This window comes from Chiloscyllium punctatum, chromosome 17 (assembly GCF_047496795.1).
Source record: "Chiloscyllium punctatum isolate Juve2018m chromosome 17, sChiPun1.3, whole genome shotgun sequence".
Classification (NCBI taxonomy): Eukaryota; Metazoa; Chordata; class Chondrichthyes; order Orectolobiformes; family Hemiscylliidae; genus Chiloscyllium; species Chiloscyllium punctatum.
The window spans coordinates 17,877,282-17,897,282 of NC_092755.1; positions in this window are offsets into that span (position 1 = coordinate 17,877,282).

The following is a 20,001-nucleotide window of genomic DNA, read 5'->3' on the forward strand; positions in this document are numbered from 1 at the left end:
AGGAGAAGGAGGGGGGAAAGGAAGGGGGAAGTAGAGAGGGGAGATGGAGAGAGGGGGGAAGGGTGGAAGGAGAGAGAGGAAGAAAAGGGGAAGGAGAGAGGGGAGAAGGATAGAGTGGTGAAGGAGAGCGGGGAAGGAGAGAGGGGAGAAGGAGAGGGGGGAAGGAGAGAGTGGGAAAAGGAGAGAGGGTAAAGAAGGGGGAAGGAGAGTGAGGAGAAGGAGAGTGTGGTGAAGGAGAGGGAGAAGGTGAAGGGGAAGAACAGAGGGGAGAAGGAGAGAGTGGTGAAGGTGAGGGGGGCAGGAGAGGGGGAAGGAAAGAGTGGGGAAGGAGAGAGTGGTGAAGGAGACGCGGGGAAGGAGAGAGGAGAGAAGGAGAGGGGGAAGAGAGACGGTGGAAAGACAGAGGGGAGAAGGAGAGAGTGGTGAAGGTGAGGGGGGCAGGAGAGGGGGAAGGAAAGAGTGGGGAAGGAGAGAGGGGAGAAGGAGAGAGTGGTGAAGGAGACGGGGGGAAGGAGAGAGGAGAGAAGGAGAGGGGGAAGAGAGACGGTGGAAAGACAGAGGGGAGAAGGAGAGAGTGGTGAAGGAGAGGGTGGAAGGAGACGGGGAAGGAGGGGGAGAAGGAGAGAGGGGAAGGACGGGGGAAAGAGAGAGGGGATAGGAGAGGGGAGAAGGAAGGGGGAAGGAGAGAGGGGGAAGGAGAGAGTGGCGAAGGAGAGAGGGAAGGAGAGAGGGGGGAAGGAAGAGCAAGGAAGGGGGACGGAGAGAGGGGAGAAGGAGAGGGGAGGAGGAAAGGAGAAGGAGAGAGGGCTGAAGGAGAGAGGGGAAGGAAGGGGGGGAGGAGAGAGGGGAGAAGGAGAGAGGGGAAGGAAGGGGAGAGGAGAGAGGGGAGAAGGAGAGGGGGCAAGGAAGGAACGACAGGAGATGGGAAGGAAGGGGGAAGGAAAAGGGGAGAAGGGGAGAGTGGAAGGAAGGAGGAAGGAGAGAGGGGAGAAGGAAAGAGGGGGGAAGGGGGGGAAGGAGAGAGGGGAGAAAGAGAGAGTGGGGAAGGTGAGGGGGGAGGGGGAGGGGGGAAGGAGAGGGGGGAGAAGGAGAGAGTGCTGAAGGTGAGGGGGGAAGGAGAGGGGGAAGGAGAGAGTGAGGTAGGAGAGGGGGAAGGAGAGAAGGGCGAAGGAGAGAGGGGAATGAATGGGGAAAGAGAGAGGGGAGGAGAGGGGAGAAGGAAGGCGGAAGGAGAGAGGGTAGAAGGAGAGAGGGGGGAAGGAGAGAGCGGGGAAGGAGAGGGGGGATGGTGGGGAAGGAGAGAGGGGGAAGGAAAGGGGAAGGAGAGAGGGGAGAAGGATTGAGTGTTGAAGGAGAGGGAGGAACGTGAGATGGGAGAAGGGGAGAGGGGGGAAGGAGAGAGTGGGGGAAGGAAATGGGGTAGGAAGGAGAAAGGAGAGACGAGAAGGAAGGGGAAGGAGATGGGGCAGGAGAGAGAGGAGAAGGAAGGGGGAAAGGAAGGGGGAAGTAGAGAGGGGAGATGGAGAGAGGGGGGAAGGGTGGAAGGAGAGAGAGGAAGAAAAGGGGAAGGAGAGAGGGGAGAAGGATAGATTGGTGAAGGAGAGCGGGGAAGGAGAGAGGTGAGAAGGAGAGAGGGGAGAAGGAGAGGGGGGAAGGAGAGGGGGGAAGGAGAGAGTGGGAAAAGGAGAGAGGGTAAAGAAGGGGGAAGGAGAGAGTGGAGAAGGGGAGAGGGGGGAAGAAGAGGGAGAAGGAGAGGGGGTAAGGAGAGAAGGGAGAAGGAGAGCGGCTGGAAGGAGTGATGGGGGAAGGAGAGAGGGGATAGAAGGGGGAAGTAGAGGTGGAGAAGGAGAGAGGGGGAGGAAGAGAGAAGGAGAGAGTGGTGAAGGAAAGAGGGGAAGGAAGGGGGAAGCAGAGAGGGGAGAAGGAGAGAGTGGAGAAGGAGAGGGGAAGGAAGGGGGAAGGAGTGAAGGGAGAAGGAGAGAGGGGAAGGAAGGGGTAAGGAGAGAGGGGAGAAGGAGAGAGGGGAGAATGAGAGATCGGTGCAGGAGAGAGGGGAAGGAGGGGGGGAAGGAGAGAGCGGAGAATGAGAGAGTGGTGAAGGAGAGGGGGGAAGGAGTGAGGGAAGGAGAGGTGGGGAAGGAGAGGGAGAAGGTGAACGGGAAGAACAGAGGGGAGAAGGAGAGAGTGGTGAAAGTGAGGGGGGCAGGAGAGGGGGAAGGAAAGAGTGGGGAAGGAGAGAGTGGTGAAGGAGACGGGGGGAAGGAAACGGGGAAGGAGAGAGGAGAGAAGGAGAGGGGGAAGAGAGATGGTGGAAAGACAGAGGGGAGAAGGAGAGAGTGGTGAAGGAGAGGGTGGAAGGAGACGGGGAAGGAGGGGGAGAAGGAGAGAGGGGAAGGACGGGGGAAAGAGAGAGGGGAGAAGGAAGGGGGAAGGAGAGGGGAAGGAAGGGGGAAGGAGAGAGGGGAGAAGGAGAGAGTGGTGAAGGAGAGGGGGAAGGAGAGAGGGGGGAAGGAAGAGCAAGGAAGGGGGACGGAGAGAGGGGAGAAGGAGAGGGGAGGAGGAAGGGAGAAGGAGAGAGGGCTGAAGGAGAGAGGGGAAGGAAGGGGGAAGGAGAGAGGGGAAGGAAGGGGGGAGGAGAGAGGGGAGAAGGAAAGAGGGGGGAAGGGGGGGAAGGAGAGAGGGGAGAAAGAGAGAGTGGGGAAGGTGAGGGGTGAGGGGGAAGGAGAGGGGGGAGAAGGAGAGAGTGCTGAAGGTGAGGGGGGAAGGAGAGAGTGAGGTAGGAGAGGGGGAAGGAGAGAAGGGCGAAGGAGAGAGGGGAATGAATGGGGAAAGAGAGAGGGGAGGAGAGGGGAGAAGGAAGGCGGAAGGTGAGAGGGGAGAAGGAGAGGGGGGGAAGGAGAGGGGGAAGGAGTGAGGGGGGAAGGAGAGAGGGGGAGAGAGATAGAGTGGTGAAGGAGAGGGTGAAGGTGAGAGTGGAGAAGGAGAGGGGGGAAGGTGAGAGGGGAGAAGGAGAGAGGGGAGAAGAAGAGGGGGGCAAGGAGTGAGGGAAGGAAATGGGGTATGAAGGAGAAAGGAGATATGAGAAGGAAGGGGGAAGGAGAGGGGGGAAAGAGAGAGAGGAGAAGGAGGGGGGAAAGGAAGGGGAAAGGAGAGTGGGGAGATAGAGAGAGAGGGGGGAAGGCGGGAAGGAGAGAGAGGAAGAAAAGGGGAAGGAGAGAGGGGAGAAGGATAGAGTGGTGAAGGGGAGGGGGGGAAGGTGAGGGGGAAAAGGAGAGAGAGGAGAAGGAGAGAGGGGGAAGGAGACAGTGGGGGGAAGGAGAGAGGGGAAGGAAGGGGGACGGAGAGAGGGGAGAAGGAGAGAGTGGTGAAGGAGAGGGGAGGAAGGAGAGGTGGAAGGAGAGGGGGGAAGGAGAGAAGGGAGAAGGAGAGAGAGAGGCGGGAAGGAGAGATGGGGAAGGAGAGAGGGGATGGAAGGGGGAAGGAGAGGTGGAGAAGGAGAGAGGCGGTGAGGGAAGTGGGTAAGGACAAGGGAAGGAGAGGTGGATGTGGAGAGAGGGGAAGGAAGAGGGAAGGAGAGAGGGGAGAAGGAGAGAATGAGAAAGGAGAGATGGGGGAAGGAAGGGGGAAGGAGAGGTGGAGAAGAAGAGAGGGGAGAAGAAAAGAGGGGAAGGAGTGGGAAAAAGTAGAGGGGGAAGGAAGGGGGAAGGAGAGAGGGGAGAAGGAGAGGGGGGGAAGGAGAGAGGGGGAAAGGAGAGAAAAGAAGGAAGGGGGAAGGAGAGAGGCGAGAAGGAGAGGGGGAAGTAAAAGAGGATGAGATAGTGTAGAAGGAGAGTGGGGAGAAGGAGAGGGGGGAGAAAGAGAGAGTAGGAGGAAGGGGGAAGGAGAGAGGGGAAGGAAGGATGTGGAGAGAGGGAAGAAGGAAAGGGGGATAAGGAGAAAGTGGAAGGAAGGGGAAAGGAAAGAGTGGAGAAGGAGAGAGGGGAAGGAAGGGGGGAGGAGAGAGGGGAAACAGAGAGAGGGGAAGGGGGTGGGAAGGAGAGAGGGGAGAAGGAGAGAAGTGGGGAGAGAGGGGAGAAGCAGAGAGAGGGGTAGGAGAGAGGAGAAGGAGGGGGGAAGGAGAGGGGGACGGGGAGAGGGGTAGGAGAAGGGGAGAAGGAGAGAGAGGAAAGGAGAGGGGGAAGGAAGGAGGAAGGAGAGAGACGAGAAGGAGAGGGGGAATGAGAGATGGAGTCACGAGATAGGGGAAGAAAGAGGGAAGTAGAGGTGGAGAAAGAGAGAGGGGGAAAGAGAGAGGGAGGAAGGAGAGGGGGGAGGAGGGGGAAGGAGAGAGGGGAAGGAAGGGGGAGGAGAGAGAGGAGAAGGAGAGGGGAAAGGAGGTGGGAAGGAGAGGGGGGAGAAGGAGGGGGAAGAAGGGAGTGGGGGAAGGAGAGAAGGGAAGGGGGAAAGAGGTGGAGAAAGAGAGAGGGGGAAGGAGAGAGGGAGGAAGGAGAGGGGGGAGGAGGGGGGGAAGGAGAGAGGGGAAGGAAGGGGGAGGAGAGAGAGGAGAAGGAGGGGGAAGGAGAGGGGGAGAAGGAGGGGGAAGAAGGGTGTGGGGGAAGGAGAGAAGGGAAGGGGGAAAGAGGTGGAGAAAGAGAGAGGGGGAAGGAGAGAGGGAGGAAGGAGAGGGGGGAGGAGGGGGGAAGGAGAGAGAGGAAGGAAGGGGGAGGAGAGAGAGGAGAAGGAGAGGGGAAAGGAGGGGGGAAGGAGAGGGGTAGAAGGAGGGGGAAGAAAGGTGTGGGGGAAGGAGAGAAGGGAAGGGGGAAAGAGATGGAGAAAGAGAGAGAGGGAAGGAGAGAGTGGGGAAGGAGAGGGGGTAGGAGGGGGAAGGAGAGAGTGTAGAAGGAGAGAGGGGAAGGAAGGGGGAGGAGAGAGAGGAGAAGGAGAGGGGGGAAGGAGAGGGAGAATGAGAAAGGGGGGAAGGAGAGGGAGAAGGAGAGAGAGGAGAAGGGGTGAGGAGGGAATGGGGGAAGGAGAGAAGGGAAGGGGGAAAGAGAGAGTGGAGAAGGAGAGGGAGAAGGAAGGGGGATGGATAGGCAATGGAAGGGGGGGGAAGGAGAGAGGGGAGAAGGATAGAGTGATGAAGGAGAGAGGGGAAGGAGAGAGGGGGGAAGGAGAGAGGGGAGTAGGAGAGGGTGGAATGAGAGGGGGAATGAGAGAGGGGGAAGGAGAGAGTGGTGAAGGAACGGGGGGAAGGAGAGAGGGGAGAAGGAGAGAGTGGTGAAGGAGAGTGGGAAGGTGAAGGGGAAGGAGAGGGGAGAAGGAGAGAGTGGTGAAAGTGAGGGGGGAAGGACAGGGGGAAGGAGAGAGTGGGGAAGGAGAGAGGGGAAGGAATGGGGAAAGAGAGAGGGGAGAAGGAGAGGGGGATAAGGAGAAAGTAGAAGGAAGGGGAAAGGAAAGAGTGGAGAAGGAGAGGGGGAAGGAAGGGGGGAGGAGAGAGGAGAAACAGAGAGAGAGGGGAAGGGAGTGGGAAGGAGAGGGGAGAAGGAAGGGGGAAGGAGAGGGAATGGATAGGGGGAAGGAGAGAGAGGAGAAGGAGAGAGTGGTGAAGGAGAGGGGGAAGGAGAAGGGGAAGGAGACAGGGGTGAAGGAGAGAGGGGAGAAGGAGAGAATGGGGAAGGAGAGGGGAAAGGAGAGAGGGGAGAAGGAGAGTGTGGTGAAGGAGAGGGTGGAATGAGAGGCAGAATGAGAGGTGGGGGAAGGAGAGAGTGGTGAAGGAGAGAGGGGGGAAGGAGAAAAGGTAGAATGAGAGAGTCATAAAGGAGAGGGGGAAAGGAGAGTGGGGAGAAGGAGAGGGGAGGAGGAAGTGGAAAGGAGAGAGGAATGATGGGGAAGGAGAAAGGGCTGAAGGAGATAGTCATGAAGGAGAGTGGGGGAAAGAGAGGGGGAAGGAGAGAGGGGAGAAGAAGAGGGGGGAAGGAGGGAGTGGGGAAAGGAGAGAAGGGAAAGCGGAAAGTGAGAGTGGAGAAGAAGAGGGAGAAGGAAGGAGGAAGGAGAGGGAATAGAAGGGGGGAAGGAGAGAGGGGAGAAGGGGAGAGTGGTGAAGGAAAGGGGGGAAGGAGAGAGGGGAGAAGGAGAGTGTGGTGAAGGAGAGGAGGGGAAGGAGAGAGGGGAGAAGGGGAGAGTGGTGAAGGTGAGGGGGAAGTAGAGGAGGAAGGAGAGAGTAGGGAAGAAAAGGGGGAGAAGGATAGAGTGGTGAAGGAGACGGCGGTAAGGAGAGGGGGAAGAAGAGACGGGAGAAGGAGATTGTGGTGAAGGTGAGTGGGGAAGGAGAGAGAGGAGAAGGAGAGAGGGGAAGGAATGGGGAAAGAGAGACGGGAGAAGGAGAGAGTGTTGAAGGAGAGGGGGAAGGAGAGAGGGGAAGGATACGGGAAACAGAGAGGGGAGAAGGAGAGAGTGGTGAAGGAGAGGGGGAAGGTGAAGGGGAAGGAGAGAGGGGAGAAGGAGAGAGTGGTGAAGTTGAGGGGGGAAGGAGAGAGTGGGGAAGGAGAGAGGGGAGAAGGAGAGAGTGGTGAAGGAGACGGCGGGAAGGAGAGGAGGAAGGAGAGAGGGGAAGAAATGGGGAAAGAGAGAGGGGAGAAGGAGAGGGGAGAAATAATGGGGAAGGAAGGGTGAAGCAGAAAGGGGAGAAGGAGAGAGTGGTGAAGGAGAGGGGGAAGGAGATGGGGGGAAGGAAGAGCAAGGAAGGGGGAAGGAGAGAGGGGAGAAGGGGAGGGGAGGAGGAAGGGGAAAGGCGAGGGGAATGATGGGTGAAGGAGAAAGGGCTGAAGGAGAGAGTTGTGAAGGAGAGTGGGGGAAAGAGAGGGGAAAGGAGAGAGAGGAGAAGGAGAGGGGGCAAGGGGGGAAAGGAGAGAGGGGAAGGAAAGGGGAAGGAGAGAGGGTAGATTGAGAGTGGGGGGAAGGAGAGGGGTAAGGAGAGTGCGGAGAAGAAGGTGGGGAAAGGAAGGAAGGTGGAAGGAGTCAGGGGAGGAGGGGAGACTGGAAGGAAGGGGGAAGGAGAAAGGGGAGAAGGAGAGAGGGTAAAGAAGGGGGGAGGAGAGAGGGGAGAAGGAGAGAGTAAGGATAGGGAGAAGGAGAGTGGGGGGGAAGGAAAGAGGGGAAGGAAGGGGGAAGGAGAAAGGGAAGAAGGAGAGTGTGGTGAAGGAGAGGGGGAAGGAGAGAGGGTAGGAAAGAAGGGAGAAGGAGAGAGGAGGGAAGGAGAGAAGGGGGAAGGAGAGAGGGGAAGAGAGGGGAGAAGGAGAGAGGGGAAGGGAGGGGGAGGAGAGAGTGGAGAAGGGGAGAGGGGAGGAGAGGGGGAAGGAGAGATGGGAGAATGAGAGCGGGGAGAAGGAGATGGGGGAGGGGGGAAGGAGAGAGGGGAGAAGGAGGTGGGGAATGAAAGGAAGGTGGAAGGAGACAGGGGTGAAGGGGAGAGTGGAAGGAAGGGGGAAGGAGAGAGGGGAAAGAAGGGGGAAGGAGAAAGGGGAGAACGAGAGAGGAGAAGGAGAGGAGAAGGATGGGGAAGGAGAGAGGGGAGAAGGAGAGGGGGGAAAGAGAGGGGGAAGGAGAGACGGGAGAAGGAGAGAGGGAAATGAAATGGGAAGGAAAGAGGGGAGAATGAGAGAGGGGGGATGGAGAGAGTGGGAAGGAGAGAGGGGAAGGAGAGTGGGAGAAGAAGAGAGGTGAGGAGGAGAGACCGGTGAAGGAGAGGGGGGAAGGAGAGAGAGGAAGGAAAGGGGAAGGAGAGATGGGAGAAGGAGAGGGGGGAAGGAAGTGGGGAGGAGAGGGGGGAAGGAGAGAGGGGAAGGAAAGGGGAAGGAGTGAGGGGAGAAGGAGGGGGGGAATGAAGGGGGAAGGAGAGAGGGGAAAGAAGGGGGAGGAGAGATGGGGAAGGAGAGAGGGGAGAAGGAGAGAGTTGTGAAGGAGGGGGTGAGGGAGCGGGGAAGGAGAGACAGGGGAAGGAAGGGGGGGAGGAGAGATGGGGAAGGAGAGAGTGGAGAAGGAGAGAGTTGTGAAGGAGGGGGTGAGGGAGCGGGGAAGGAGAGACGGGGGACAGGGGAAGGAGGAGCAAGGACTGGGGAAGGAGAGTGGGGAGAAGGAGAGGGTGAGAAGGAGAGAGAGGAGAAGGAGTGTGGCAAGCAGAGGGGGTAGAAGAGGGGGAAGGGAGGGAAGGAAAGAGGGGGCAGACAGGGGAAGGAGAGAGGGGAGAAGGAGACAGGAGAAGGAAGGGGGAAGAAGAGAGTGGAGAAGGAGAGAGGGGAAGGAAGGGGGGAGGAGAGAGGGGAGAAGGAGAGAGGGGAAGGAAGGGGGAGGAGAGAGGGGAGATGGAGGGAGGGAAGTGGGGGGAAAGAGAGGGGAGAAGGAGAAAGGGGAAGGAAAGGGGAAGAAGAAAGTGGAGTAGGGGGTAAGGAATGTGGAAGGAGAGAGTGGAGACGGAGAGGAGGGAAGGAGAGAGGGGAGAAGGAGAGGGGGGAAGGAAGGGGGTAGGAGAGAGGGGAGAAGAAGGGGAAAAGGGGATGGAGAGGGGGGGAAGGAATGCGAAAAGAGAGAGAGGGAGAAGGAGAGAGGGGAGAATGAAGCGAGAAGGAGAGAGGTGGGAAGGGGGGAAGGAGTGAGGGGAGAGGGAGAGATGGGGAAAGGAGGGGGGGAAGTAGACAGGGGGAAAGACAGAGGGGAGAAGGAGGGGTGGAAGGAAGGGGAAGAAGAGAGGGGAGAAGGAGAGAGGGGAGAAGGAGGGGGGAAGGCAGGGGGAAGGAGAGGGGAGAAGGAGAGAGGAAGAAGGAGGGATGGGGAAGGAGAGGGGAAAGGAGAGAGGGGAGAAGGAGAGGGGGAAGGTGAGAGGGGAAAGTAGGGAGGGGAGAAGGAGAAAGGGGATGAAATGGGGAAGGAAAGAGGGGGGAAGGAGAGGGTGAAGGATGCGTGTAGGAGAGAGGGGAAGGAAAGGGGAAGGAGAGAGGGGAGAAGGAGAGGGGGGAGAAACAGAGCGTGGAAGGAAGGGGTAAGGAGATGGGGAGAAGGAGAGAGGGGGAAGGAGAGAGGGGAGAAGTAAGAGTGGGGAAGGAGAGAGCGGAGAAGGAGAGAGGGGAGAAGGAGAGAGGGGGAAGGAGGGAGAGGAGAAGGGAAGGGGGAAGGAGAGAGGGGAAAGAAGGGAGAAGGAGAAAGGGGAGAAGGAGGGGGGGAAGGAGAGGGGGAAGGAGGGGGGAGAAGGAGAGAGTGGTGAAGGAGAGGAGGAAAGGAGAGGGGGACAAGGAGAGGGGGAAGGAGAGAGGGGAGAAGGCGAGGGTGGTGAAGGTGAGAGGGGAAGGGGGGGAGAAGAGAGAGGAGGAGGAGAGACTGGTGAAGGAGAGGGCGGAAGGAGAGGGGGAAGGAGAGAGGGTAAGGAAAGGGGAAGGAGAGATGGGAGAAGGAGAGAGGGGAAGGAAGGGGGGAGGAGAGGTGGAGAAAGAGAGAGGGGGGAAGGAGAGAGGGGGGAAGGAAAGGGGTTACGAGAGAGGGCAGAAGGAGATTGGGTAAGGAGAGGGAGCGAAGGAATGAGGGGAAGGAAGGGGGAAGGAGAGAATGGAGAAGGAGGGGGGAAAGAAGGGGGAAGGAGACGGGAGAAGGAGAGAGGGGAACGAAGGGAGAAGGAGAGAGTGGAAGGAGAGAGGGGAGAAGGAAGGGGGAAGGAGAGAGGGGAAGGAGAGAGGGGAGAAGGAGGGGGAGAAAGAAGGGGGAAGGAGACAGGGGAGAAGGAGAGAGGGGAACGAAGGGGGTGGAGAGAGAGGAGAAGGAGAGGGGGGGTAAAGAGAAAGTGGAAGGAAGGGGAAAGGAAAGAGTGGAGAAGGAGAGGGAGGAAGGAAGAGGGGAGGAGAGGGGAAACAGAGAGGGGAAGGGAGTGGGAAAGAGAGAGGGGAGAAGGAGAGTGGGGAAGGAGAGCGGGGAGAAGGAGAGGGGGAAGGAGACAGGGGAGAAGGAGAGAGGGGAGAAGGAGAGAAGGAGAGAGGGGTGAAGGAACGAGTGCTGAAGGTGAGAGGGAAGGGGGGAAGGAGAGGGGGGAAGGAGAGGGGGGAAGGAGAGGGTGACGGATAGAGGGGGAAGGAGGGAAGGAGTGAGGGGAGAAGGAGAGATGGGGAATGGAGAGAGGGACGAAGGAGTGAGGGGCGAAGGAGAGAGTGGGGAAGGATAGAAGGGGAAGGAGAGAGGGGAGACGGAGAAGGGGGAAGGAGGGGGAAGGAGAGAGGGAGAAGGAGAGAGGGAGAAGGAGAAGGAGAGAGGGAAGGGGAGAGGGGAGAAGGAGAGAGGGAGAAGGAGAGAGGGAAGGGGAGAGGGGAGAAGGAGAGAGGGGAGAAGGAGAGAGGGGAGGAGAGGGGGAAAAGGAGAGAGGGGAGGAGAGGGGGGAGAAGGAGAGAGGGAAGGGGGGAGGGGACAAGGAGAGAGGGGAGGAGAGGGGGGAGAACGAGAGGGCGAAGAAGAGAGGGGTAAGTAGGGAGGGGAGAAGGAGAAAGGGGAAGAACCGGAGAAGGGAGAGGGGGGAGGAGAGGGGGAAGGAGAGAGGGGAGAAAGAAACAGAAGGAGGAAGGGGGAAGGAGGGAGTGGAGAAGGAGAGAGGGGAGGAGAGGGTGAGAAGGAGAGAGGGAAGGGAAGAGGGGAGAAGGAGAGAGGGGAGAAGGAGAGGGGGAGGAGAGGGGGGAAGATGAAGAGAGAGGAAAGGATAGGGGGAAGCAAGGGGGAAGGAGAGAGAGGAGAAGGAGGGTGGAAAGAGAGATGGGATAAGGAGAGAGGGGAAGAAAGGGGGAATTAGAGGTGGAGAAAGAGAGAGGGGGGAAGGAGAGAGGGGAAGGATGGTGGAGGAGAGAGAGGAGAAGGAGAGGGGAAAGGAGGGGGGGAAGGAGAGGGTGGAGAAGGCGGGGGAAGAAGGGAGTGGGGGAAGGAGAGAAGGGAAGGGGGAAAGAGTTGGAGAAAGAGAGAGAGGAGAAGGAGAGGGGGGAAGGAGAGGAAGAATGAAAAAGGGGGGATGGAGAGAGAGAAGGAGAGAGAGAAGAAGGGGGAGGAGGGAATGGGGAAGGAGAGAAGGGAAGGGGGAAAGTGAGAGTGGAGAAGGAGGGGGAGAAGGAAGGGGGAAGGATAGGGAATGGAGGGGGGAAGGAGAGAGGGGAGAAGGAGAGAGTGGTGAAGGAGAGAGGGGAAGGAGAAGGAAAGGAGAGAGGGCTGAAGGAGAGAGTGGTGAAGGAGAGGGGGAAGGTGAAGGGGAAGGAGAGAGGGGAGAAGGAGAGTGGTGAAAGTGAGGGGGATGGTGAGGAGGAAGGAGAGAGTGGGGAGGGGAGAGAGGGGAAGGAATCGGGAAAGAGAGGGGAGAAAGAAAGCGCGGTGAAGGAGATGGGGGATGGAGAGAGGAAAGGAGAGAGAGAGGAAGGAATGGGAAAGGATTTGGGAAAGAGAGATGTGAGAAGGGGAGTGGGGAAGGAAGGGGGAGGAGAGAGAGGATAAGGAGAGAGTGGAAGGAGAGGGAGAATGAGAGAGGGGGAAGGAGATGGAGAAGGAGAGAGAGGGGAAGGGGGAAAGGAGGGGGGAAGGAGAGGGGAGGGGGGAAGGAGGGAGTGGGGGAAGGACAGAAGGGAAGGGAGAAAGTGAGAGTGGGGAAGGAGGGGGAGAAGGAAGGGGGAAGGAGAGGGAATAGAAGGGGGAAAGGAGAAGGAGAGAGTGGTGAAGGAGAGGGGGAAGGAGAGGGGGATGGAGAGAGGGGGGAAGGAGTGAGTGGTGAAGGATAGGGGGAAGGAGTGAAGCGGGAAGGAGAGGGGAGAAAGAGAGAGGAGGAGGAAGGGGGAAGGAGAGTGTGGAGAAGGAGAGAGGGGAATGAAGGGGTGGAGAGAGGGGAGAAGGAGAGAGGGGTGAAGGAACGCGTGCTGAAGGTGAGGGGGGAAGAGGGAAGGAGGGAGGGGAGAGGAGAGAGGGGAGAAGGAGAGAGGGGGAAGGAGAGGGTGACGGATAGAGGGGGAAGGAGAGAGTGGAGACGGAGAGGGGGGAGAAGGAGAGAGAGGAGGAGAGGGGGAGAAGGAAAGAGGGAAGGGGAGAGGGGAGAAAGAGGGGGGGTGAAGGAACGAGTGCGGAAGGAGGGAGGGGAGAGGAGAGAGGGGAGAAAGCGAGGGGGGAAGGAGAGGGTGACGGATAGAGGGGGAAGGAGAGAGGGGAGACGGAGAGGGGGGAGAAGGAGAGAGGGGAGGAGAGGGGGAGAAGGAGAGGGGGAAGAGAGAGGGGGAAGTAGGGAGTGGAAAAGGAGAAAGGGGAAGAACCGGAGATGGGAGAGGGGGGAAGGAGAGGGGGGAAGGAAGGGGGTAGGAGTGAGGGGAGAAGAGGGGGGAAGGGGATCGAGCGAGGGGGGAGGAAGGCGAAAGGAGAGAAGGGAGAATGAAGCGAGAAGGTGAGAGGGGAGAAGGAGAGAGGGGGAAGGCGGGAAGGAGTGAGGGGAGAAGGAGAGATGGGGAGAGGGAGGAAGGAGAGAGGGGGAAATAGAGAGTGGGGAAGGATACAGCGAGAAGGAGAGAGGAGAGAAAGAGAGAAGTGGGGAAGGAGAGAGAGGGGAAGGCAGGGAAAGGAGAGAGGGGAGAAGCAGAGAGAGGGGTAGGAGAGAGGGGAGAAGGAGAGTGGGAGGAGAGGGGGAGAAGGAGAGGAAAGGATAGGGTGAAGGAAGGGGGAAGGAGAGAGAGGAGAAGGGGGGAAAGAGAGATGGGGTAAGGAGAGAGGGGAAGAAAGGGGGAATTAGAGGTGGAGAAATGGAGAGGGGGGAAGGAGAGAGGGGAAGGAAGGTGGAGGAGATAGAGGAGAAGGAGAGGGGAAAGGAGGGGGGTAAGGAGAGGGTGGAGAAGGCGGGGGAAGCAGGGAGTGGGGGAAGGAGAGAAGGGAAGGGGGAAAGAGTTGGAGAACGAGGGGGGGGGAAGGAGAGAGGGTAGAAGGAGAGAGGGGAAGGAAGGGGGTGGAGAGAGAGGAGAAGGAGAGGGGGGAAGGAGAGGAAGAATGAAAAAGGGGGGATGGAGAGAGAGAAGGAGAGAGAGAAGAAGGGGGAGGAGGGAATGGGGAAGGAGAGAAGGGAAGGGGGAAAGTGAGAGTGGAGAAGGAGGGGGAGAAGGAAGGGGGAAGGATAGGGAATGGAGGGGGGAAGGAGAGAGGGGAGAAGGAGAGAGTGGTGAAGGAGAGAGGGGAAGGAGAAGGAAAGGAGTGAGGGCTGAAGGAGAGAGTGGTGAAAGAGAGGGGGGAAGGAGAGAGTGGTGAAGGAGAGGGGGAAGGTGAAGGGGAAGGAGAGAGGGGAGAAGGAGAGTGGTGAAAGTGAGGGGGAAGGTGAGGGGGAAGGAGAGAGTGGGGAGGGAGAGAGGGGAAGGAATCGGGAAAGAGAGGGGAGAAAGAAAGCGCGGTGAAGGAGATGGGGGATGGAGAGAGGAAAGGAGAGAGAGAGGAAGGAATGGGAAAGGAATTGGGAAAGAGAGATGTGAGAAGGGGAGTGGGGAAGGAAGGGGGAGGAGAGAGAGGAGAAGGAGAGAGTGGAAGGAGAGGGAGAATGAGAGAGGGGGAAGGAGATGGAGAAGGAGAGAGAGGGGAAGGGGAAAGGAGGGGGGAAGGAGAGGGGAGGGGGGAAGGAGGGAGTGGGGGAAGGACAGAAGGGAAGGGAGAAAGTGAGAGTGGGGAAGGAGGGGGAGAAGGAATGGGGAAGGAGAGGGAATAGAAGGGGGAAAGTAGAAGGAGAGAGTGGTGAAGGAGAGGGGGAAGGAGAGGGGGATGGAGAGAGGGGGGAAGGAGTGAGTGGTGAAGGATAGGGGGAAGGAGTGAAGCGGGAAGGACAAGGGGAGAAAGAGAGAGTGGTGAAGGAGAGGGAGAAGGTGAAGGTGAAGGAGAGAGGGGAGAAGAAGAGAGTGGTGAAGGTAACGGGGAAGGAGAGCGGGAAGGAGAGAGTGGGGAAGGAGAGAGGGGAGAAGGAGAGAGTGGTGAAGGAGACGGCGGTAAGGAGAGGGGGTAGGAGAGAGGGGAGAAGGAGAGTGTGGTGAAGGTGAGGGGGAAGGAGAGGGGGATGGAGAGAGGGGGGAAGGAGTGAGTGGTGAAGGATAGGGGGAAGGAGTGAAGCGGGAAGGACAAGGGGAGAAAGAGAGAGTGGTGAAGGAGAGGGAGAAGGTGAAGGTGAAGGAGAGAGGGGAGAAGAAGAGAGTGGTGAAGGTAACGGGGAAGGAGAGCGGGAAGGAGAGAGTGGGGAAGGAGAGAGGGGAGAAGGAGAGAGTGGTGAAGGAGACGGCGGTAAGGAGAGGGGGTAGGAGAGAGGGGAGAAGGAGAGTGTGGTGAAGGTGAGGGGGAAGGAGAGAAGGAGAGAGGGGAAGGTATGGGGAAAGAGAGAGGGGAGAAGGAGAGAGCGGTGAAGGAGACGGGGGAAGGAGAGAGGAGAAGAAATGGGGGAAGGTGAAAGGGAGGGAGAGAGGGGAGAAGGAGAGAGTGGTGAAGGTGAGGGTGGAAGGAGAGGGTGAAGGAGAAAGTGGGGAAGGAGAGAGGGGAGAAGCAGAGAGTGGAGAAGGAGAGGGGGGAAGGAATGTGGAAAGAGAGAGGGGAGAAGGAGAGAGTGGTGAAGGAGAGGGGGGAGAAGGAGCGGGGGAAGGAGAGAGGGGAAGGAATGGGGAAAGAGAGAGGGGAGAAGGAGAGGGGGAAGGAGAGGAGGGACGGGAGGCGGGAGAAGTAGAGTGGGGGGAAGGAGATGGGGGAGGAGAGGGGAGAAGGAGAGAGTGGTGAAGGAGACGGGGAGAAGGAGAGGGGGAAGTTGAGAGGGGAAGGAATGGGGAATGAGAGAGGGGGAAGGAGAGGGGAGAAAGAGAGAGGAGGAGGAAGGGGGAAGGAGAGTGTGGAGAAGGAGAGAGGGGAATGAAGGGGGTGGAGAGAGGGGAGAAGGAGAGAGGGGAAACAGAGAGAGAGGAAGGGAGTGGGAAGGAGAGGGGAGAAGGAGAGAAGTGGGGAAGAAGAGAGGGGAGAAGCAGAGATAGTGGAAGGAGAGGGGAGGAAGGCGAGAGGGGAGGAGATAGAGAGGAAAGGATAGGGGGTAGGAAGGGGGAGGGAGAGAGAGGAGAAGGAGAGGGGGGAAGAGAGATGGGGTAAGGAGAGAGGGGAAGAAAGGGGGATGTAGAGGTGGAGAAAGAGAGAGGGAGGGGGCAGGAGGAGGAAAGGAGAGAGGGTAGAAGGAGAGAGGGGAAGGAAGGGGGCAGGAGAGGGAGAATGAGAGAGGGGGTAAGGAGAGGGAGAAGGTGAGAGAGGAGAAGGAGGGGGGGAAATGAGGGAGTGGGGGAAGGAGATAAGGGAAGGGGGAAAGAGAGAGTAGAGAAGGAGAGGGAATGGAAGGGGGGAAGGAGAGAGGGAAGAAGGAAAGAGTGGTGAAGTAGAGGGGGGACGGAGGGGGGAAGGAGGGAGTGGGGGAAGGACAGAAGGGAAGGGGGAAAGAGAGAGTGGAGAAGGAGGGGGAGAAGGAAGGGGGAAGGAGAGCGAATAGAAGGGGGAAAGGAGAAAGGAGAGGAGGACGAGAGGAGGGAGAATTAGAGTGGGGGGAAGGAGAGGGGGGAGGAGAGGGGGAAGGAGAGAGGGGAGAAGGAGAGAGTGGTGAAGGAGACGGGGGAAGGAGAGAGGGGAAGGAATGGGGAATGAGAGAGGGGAGAAGGAGAGAGGAGGAGGAAGGGGGAAGGAGAGAGTGGAGAAGGAGAGAGGAGAAGGAAGGGGGTGGAGAGAGGGGAGAAGAAGAGGGGGATATAGAGAAAGTGGAAGGAAGGGCAAAGGAAAGAGTGGAGAAGGAGAGGGGGGGAAGGAAGGGGGGAGGAGAGAGGGAAAACGGAGAGAGGAAGGGAGTGTGAAAGAGAGAGAGGGGAGAAGGAGAGGGGAGAAGGAGAGAAGTGGGGAAGAAGAGAGGGGAGAAGCAGAGATAGTGGAAGGAGAGGGGAGGAAGGCGAGAGGGGAGAAGGAGATGGGGGAGAAGGAGAGAGAGGAAAGGATAGGGGGTAGGAAGGGGGAGGGAGAGAGAGGAGGAGAGGGGGAAGAGAGATGGGGTAAGGAGAGAGGGGAAGAAAGGGGGATGTAGAGGTGGAGAAAGAGAGAGGGAGGGGAGAGGATGGGGAAAGGAGAGAGGGTAGAAGGAAAGAGTGGTGAAGGAGAGAGGAGAAGAAGAGGGGGAAGGAAAGAGGGGCGTAGGAGAGAGGGGAGAAGGAGAGAATGATGAAGGAGAGAGGAGAAGAAGAGGGGGAAGGAAAGAGGGGCGTAGGAGAGAGGGGAGAAGGAGAGAATGATGAAGGAGAGGGGAAGGTGATGGGGAAGAGGCGAGGGGAGAAGGGGAGATTTGTGAACGTGGGGGGTGAAGGAGAGGGGAAAGGAGAGAGTGGGCAAGGAGAGAGGGGAGAAGGAGAGTGTGGTGAAGGTGAGGGTGGAAAGAGAGAGGGAAAAGGAGAGAGGGGAAGGAATGGGGCAAGTGAGAGGGGAGAAGGAGAGAGTGGTGAAGGAGAGGGGGAAGGAGAGAAGGGGGAAGGAGAGAGGGGAGAAGAAGAGAGTGGTGAAGGTGACGGGGGAAGGAGAGGGAGAAGGAGAGAGGGGAGAAGGAGAGAGTGGTGAAGGAGAGGGTGAAGGAGAGAGGGAAAGAAATGGGGAAAGAGAGAGGGGAGAAGGAGAGAGTGGTGAAGGAGAGGGGGAAGGAGAGAAGGGGGAAGGAGAGAGGGGAGAAGAAGAGAGTGGTGAAGGTGACGGGGGAAGGAGAGGGAGAAGGAGAGAGTGGTGAAGGAGAGGGTGAAGGAGAGAGGGGAAGAAATGGGGAAAGAGAGAGGGGAGAAGGAGAGAGTGGTGAAGGAGAGGGGGAAGGAGAGAAGGGGAGAAGGAGAGAGTGGTGAGGGAGAGAGTGGGGAAGGAGAGAGGGGAGAAGGAGAGAGGGCAAGAAATGGGTAAAGACAGAGGGGAGAAGAAGAGGGGAAAGAGAGAGGGGAGAAGGAGAGAGTGGTGAAGGAGAGGGGGGAAGGAGAGGGGGAAGGAGAGAAGGGAGAAGGAGAGTGGTGAAGGAGAGAAGGAGAGAGTGGTGAAGGATAGGGGGAAGGAGGGGGGGAAGGAGAGAGGAGAAGAAATGAGTAAAGAGAGAGGGGAGAAGAAGAGGGGGAAGGAGAGAGGGGAGAAGGAGAGAGTGGTGAAGGAGAGGGGGGAAGGAGAGAGGGGAAGGAGAGGGGGAAGGAGAGAGGGCTGAAGGAGAGAGTGGTGAAGGAGAGGGGGAAGAAGAGAGGGGAGAAGTAGAGTGGTGAAGGAGATGGGTGAAGGAGAGGGGGTAAGAGAGAGGGGAAGGAATGGGGAAAGAGAGAGGGGAGAAGGAGAGGAGGAAGGAGAGAGGGGAGAAGGAGAGAGTGGTGAAGGAGAGGGGGGAAGGAGAGAGGTGAGAAGGAGAGAGGGTAAGGAATGGGGCAAGAGAGAGGGGAGAAGGAGAAAGTGGTGAAGGAGACGGGGGAAGGAGAGAGGGGAAGGAGAGGGGGAAGGAGAGAGGGCTGAAGGAGAGAGTGGTGAAGGAGAGGGGGAAGAAGAGAGGGGAGAAGTAGAGTGGTGAAGGAGATGGGTGAAGGAGAGGGGGAAAGAGAGAGGGGAAGGAATGGGGAAAGAGAGAGGGGAGAAGGAGAGGAGGAAGCAGAGAAGGGAGGAGAGGTGGGAGAAGTAGAGTGGGGGGGAAGGAGAGGGGGAAGAGAGGGGGAAGGAGAGAGTGGTGAAGGAGACGGGGGGAAGGCGAGGGGGAAGGAGAGAGGAGGAGGAAGGGGGAAGGAGGGAGTGGAGAAGGAGAGAGGGGAAGGAAGCGGGTAAGGAGAGGGGGGAAGGAATGGGGAAAGAGAGACGGGAGAAGGAGAGAGTGTTGAAGGAAGGGGGAAGGAGACAGGGGAGAAGGAGAGAGGGGAACGAAGTGAGAAGGAGAGAGGGGAGAAGAAGAGAGGGGTGAAGGAACGAGTGCTGAAGGTAAGGGGGAAGGTGAGAAGGAGGGAGGGGAGAGGAGAGAGGGGAGAAGGAGAGAGGGGGGTAAGGAGAGGGTGACGGATAGAGGGGGAAGGAGAGAGGGGAGACGGAGAGGGGGGAGAAGGAGAGAGGGGAGGAGAGGGGGAGAAGGAGAGAGGGGAGGAGAGGGGGAGAAGGAGAGAGGGGAGGAGACGGAGAGAAGGAGAGAGGGAAGGGGAGAGGGGAGAAGGAGAGAGGGGAGAAGGAGAGGGGGGTGAAGGAACGAGTGCTGAAGGTGAGGGGGGAAGGAGGGAGGGGAGAGGAGAGAGGGGAGAAAGAGAGGGGGGAAAGAGAGGGTGACGGATAGAGGGGGAAGGAGAGAGGGGAGACGGAGAGGGGGGAGAAGGAGAGAGGGGAGGAGAGGGGAAGAAGGAGAGAGGGAAGGGGAGAGGGGAGAAGGAGAGAGAGGAGGAGAGGGGGAGAAGGAGAGGGGGAAGAGAGAGGGGGAAGTAGGGAGGGGAAAAGGAGAAAGGGGAAGAACCGGAGAAGGGAGAGGGGGGAAGGAGAGGGGTAAAGGAAGGGGGTAGGAGTGAGGGGAGAAGAGGGGGGAAGGGGATTGAGAGAGGGGGGAAGGAAGGCGAAAGGAGAGAGGGGAGAATGAAGCGAGAAGGAGAGAGGGGAGAAGGAGATGGGGAGAAGGAGAGAGTGGGAAGGCGGGAAGGAGTGAGGGGAGAAGGAGAGATGGGGAAAGGAGAGAGGGAGGAAGGAGAGAGGGGGAAATAGAGAGTGGGGAAGGATACAGCGAGAAGGAGAGAGGAGAGAAGGAGAGAAGTGGGGAAGGAGAGAGGGGAAGGGAGGGAAAGGAGAGAGGGGAGAAACAGAGAGAGGGGTAGGAGAGAGGGGAGAAGGAGAGTGGGAGGAGAGGGGGAGAAGGAGAGAGAGGAAAGGATAGGGTGAAGGAAGGGGGAAGGAGAGAGAGGAGAAGGAGGGTGGAAAGAGAGATGGGATAAGGAGAGAGGGGAAGAAAGGGGGAATTAGAGGTGGAGAAAGAGAGAGGGGGGAAGGAGAGAGGGGAAGGATGGTGGAGGAGAGAGAGGAGAAGGAGAGGGGAAAGGAGGGGGGGAAGGAGAGGGTGGAGAAGGCGGGGGAAGAAGGGAGTGGGGGAAGGAGAGAAGGGAAGGGGGAAAGAGTTGGAGAAAGAGAGAGAGGGGAAGGAGAGGGGGTAGAAGGAGAGAGGGGAAGGAAGGGGGTGGAGAGAGAGGAGAAGGAGAGGGGGGAAGGAGAGGAAGAATGAAAAAGGGGGGATGGAGAGAGAGAAGGAGAGAGAGAAGAAGGGGGAGGAGGGAATGGGGAAGGAGAGAAGGGAAGGGGGAAAGTGAGAGTGGAGAAGGAGGGGGAGAAGGAAGGGGGAAGGATAGGGAATGGAGGGGGGAAGGAGAGAGGGGAGAAGGAGAGAGTGGTGAAGGAGGGGGGAAAGGAGATGGGAAGGAGAGAGAGGAGAAGGAGAGAGTGGTGAAGGAGAGGGGGGAAGGAGAGAGGTGAGAAGGAGAGAGGGTAAGGAATGGGGCAAGAGAGAGGGGAGAAGGAGAAAGTGGTGAAGGAGATGGGGGAAGGAGACGGGGAAGGAGAGAGGGGAAGAAATGGGAAAAGAGAGAGGGGAGAAGGAGAGGGGAAGGAGAGAGGGGAGAAGGAGGGAGTGGTGAAGGAGGGGGGAAAGGAGATGGGAAGGAGAGAGAGGAGAAGGAGAGGGGGTAGGTGAAGGGGAAGGAGAGAGGGGAGAAGGAGAGAGGGGAGAAGGTGAGGGGGGAAGGAGAGGGAGAAGGAGAGAGTAGGGAAGGAGAAAGGGGAGAAGGAGAGAGTGGTGAAGGAGACAGCGGTAAGGAGAGTGGGTAGGAGAGAGGGGAAAAGGAGAGTGTGGTGAAGGTGAGGGGGAAGGAGAGAGGGGAGAAGGAGAGAGGGAAAGGAATGGGGAAAGAGAGAGGGGAGAAGGAGAGTGTGGTGAAGCAGACGGGGGAATGAGAGGGGGAAGGAGAGGGGAGAAGAAATGGGGAAAGA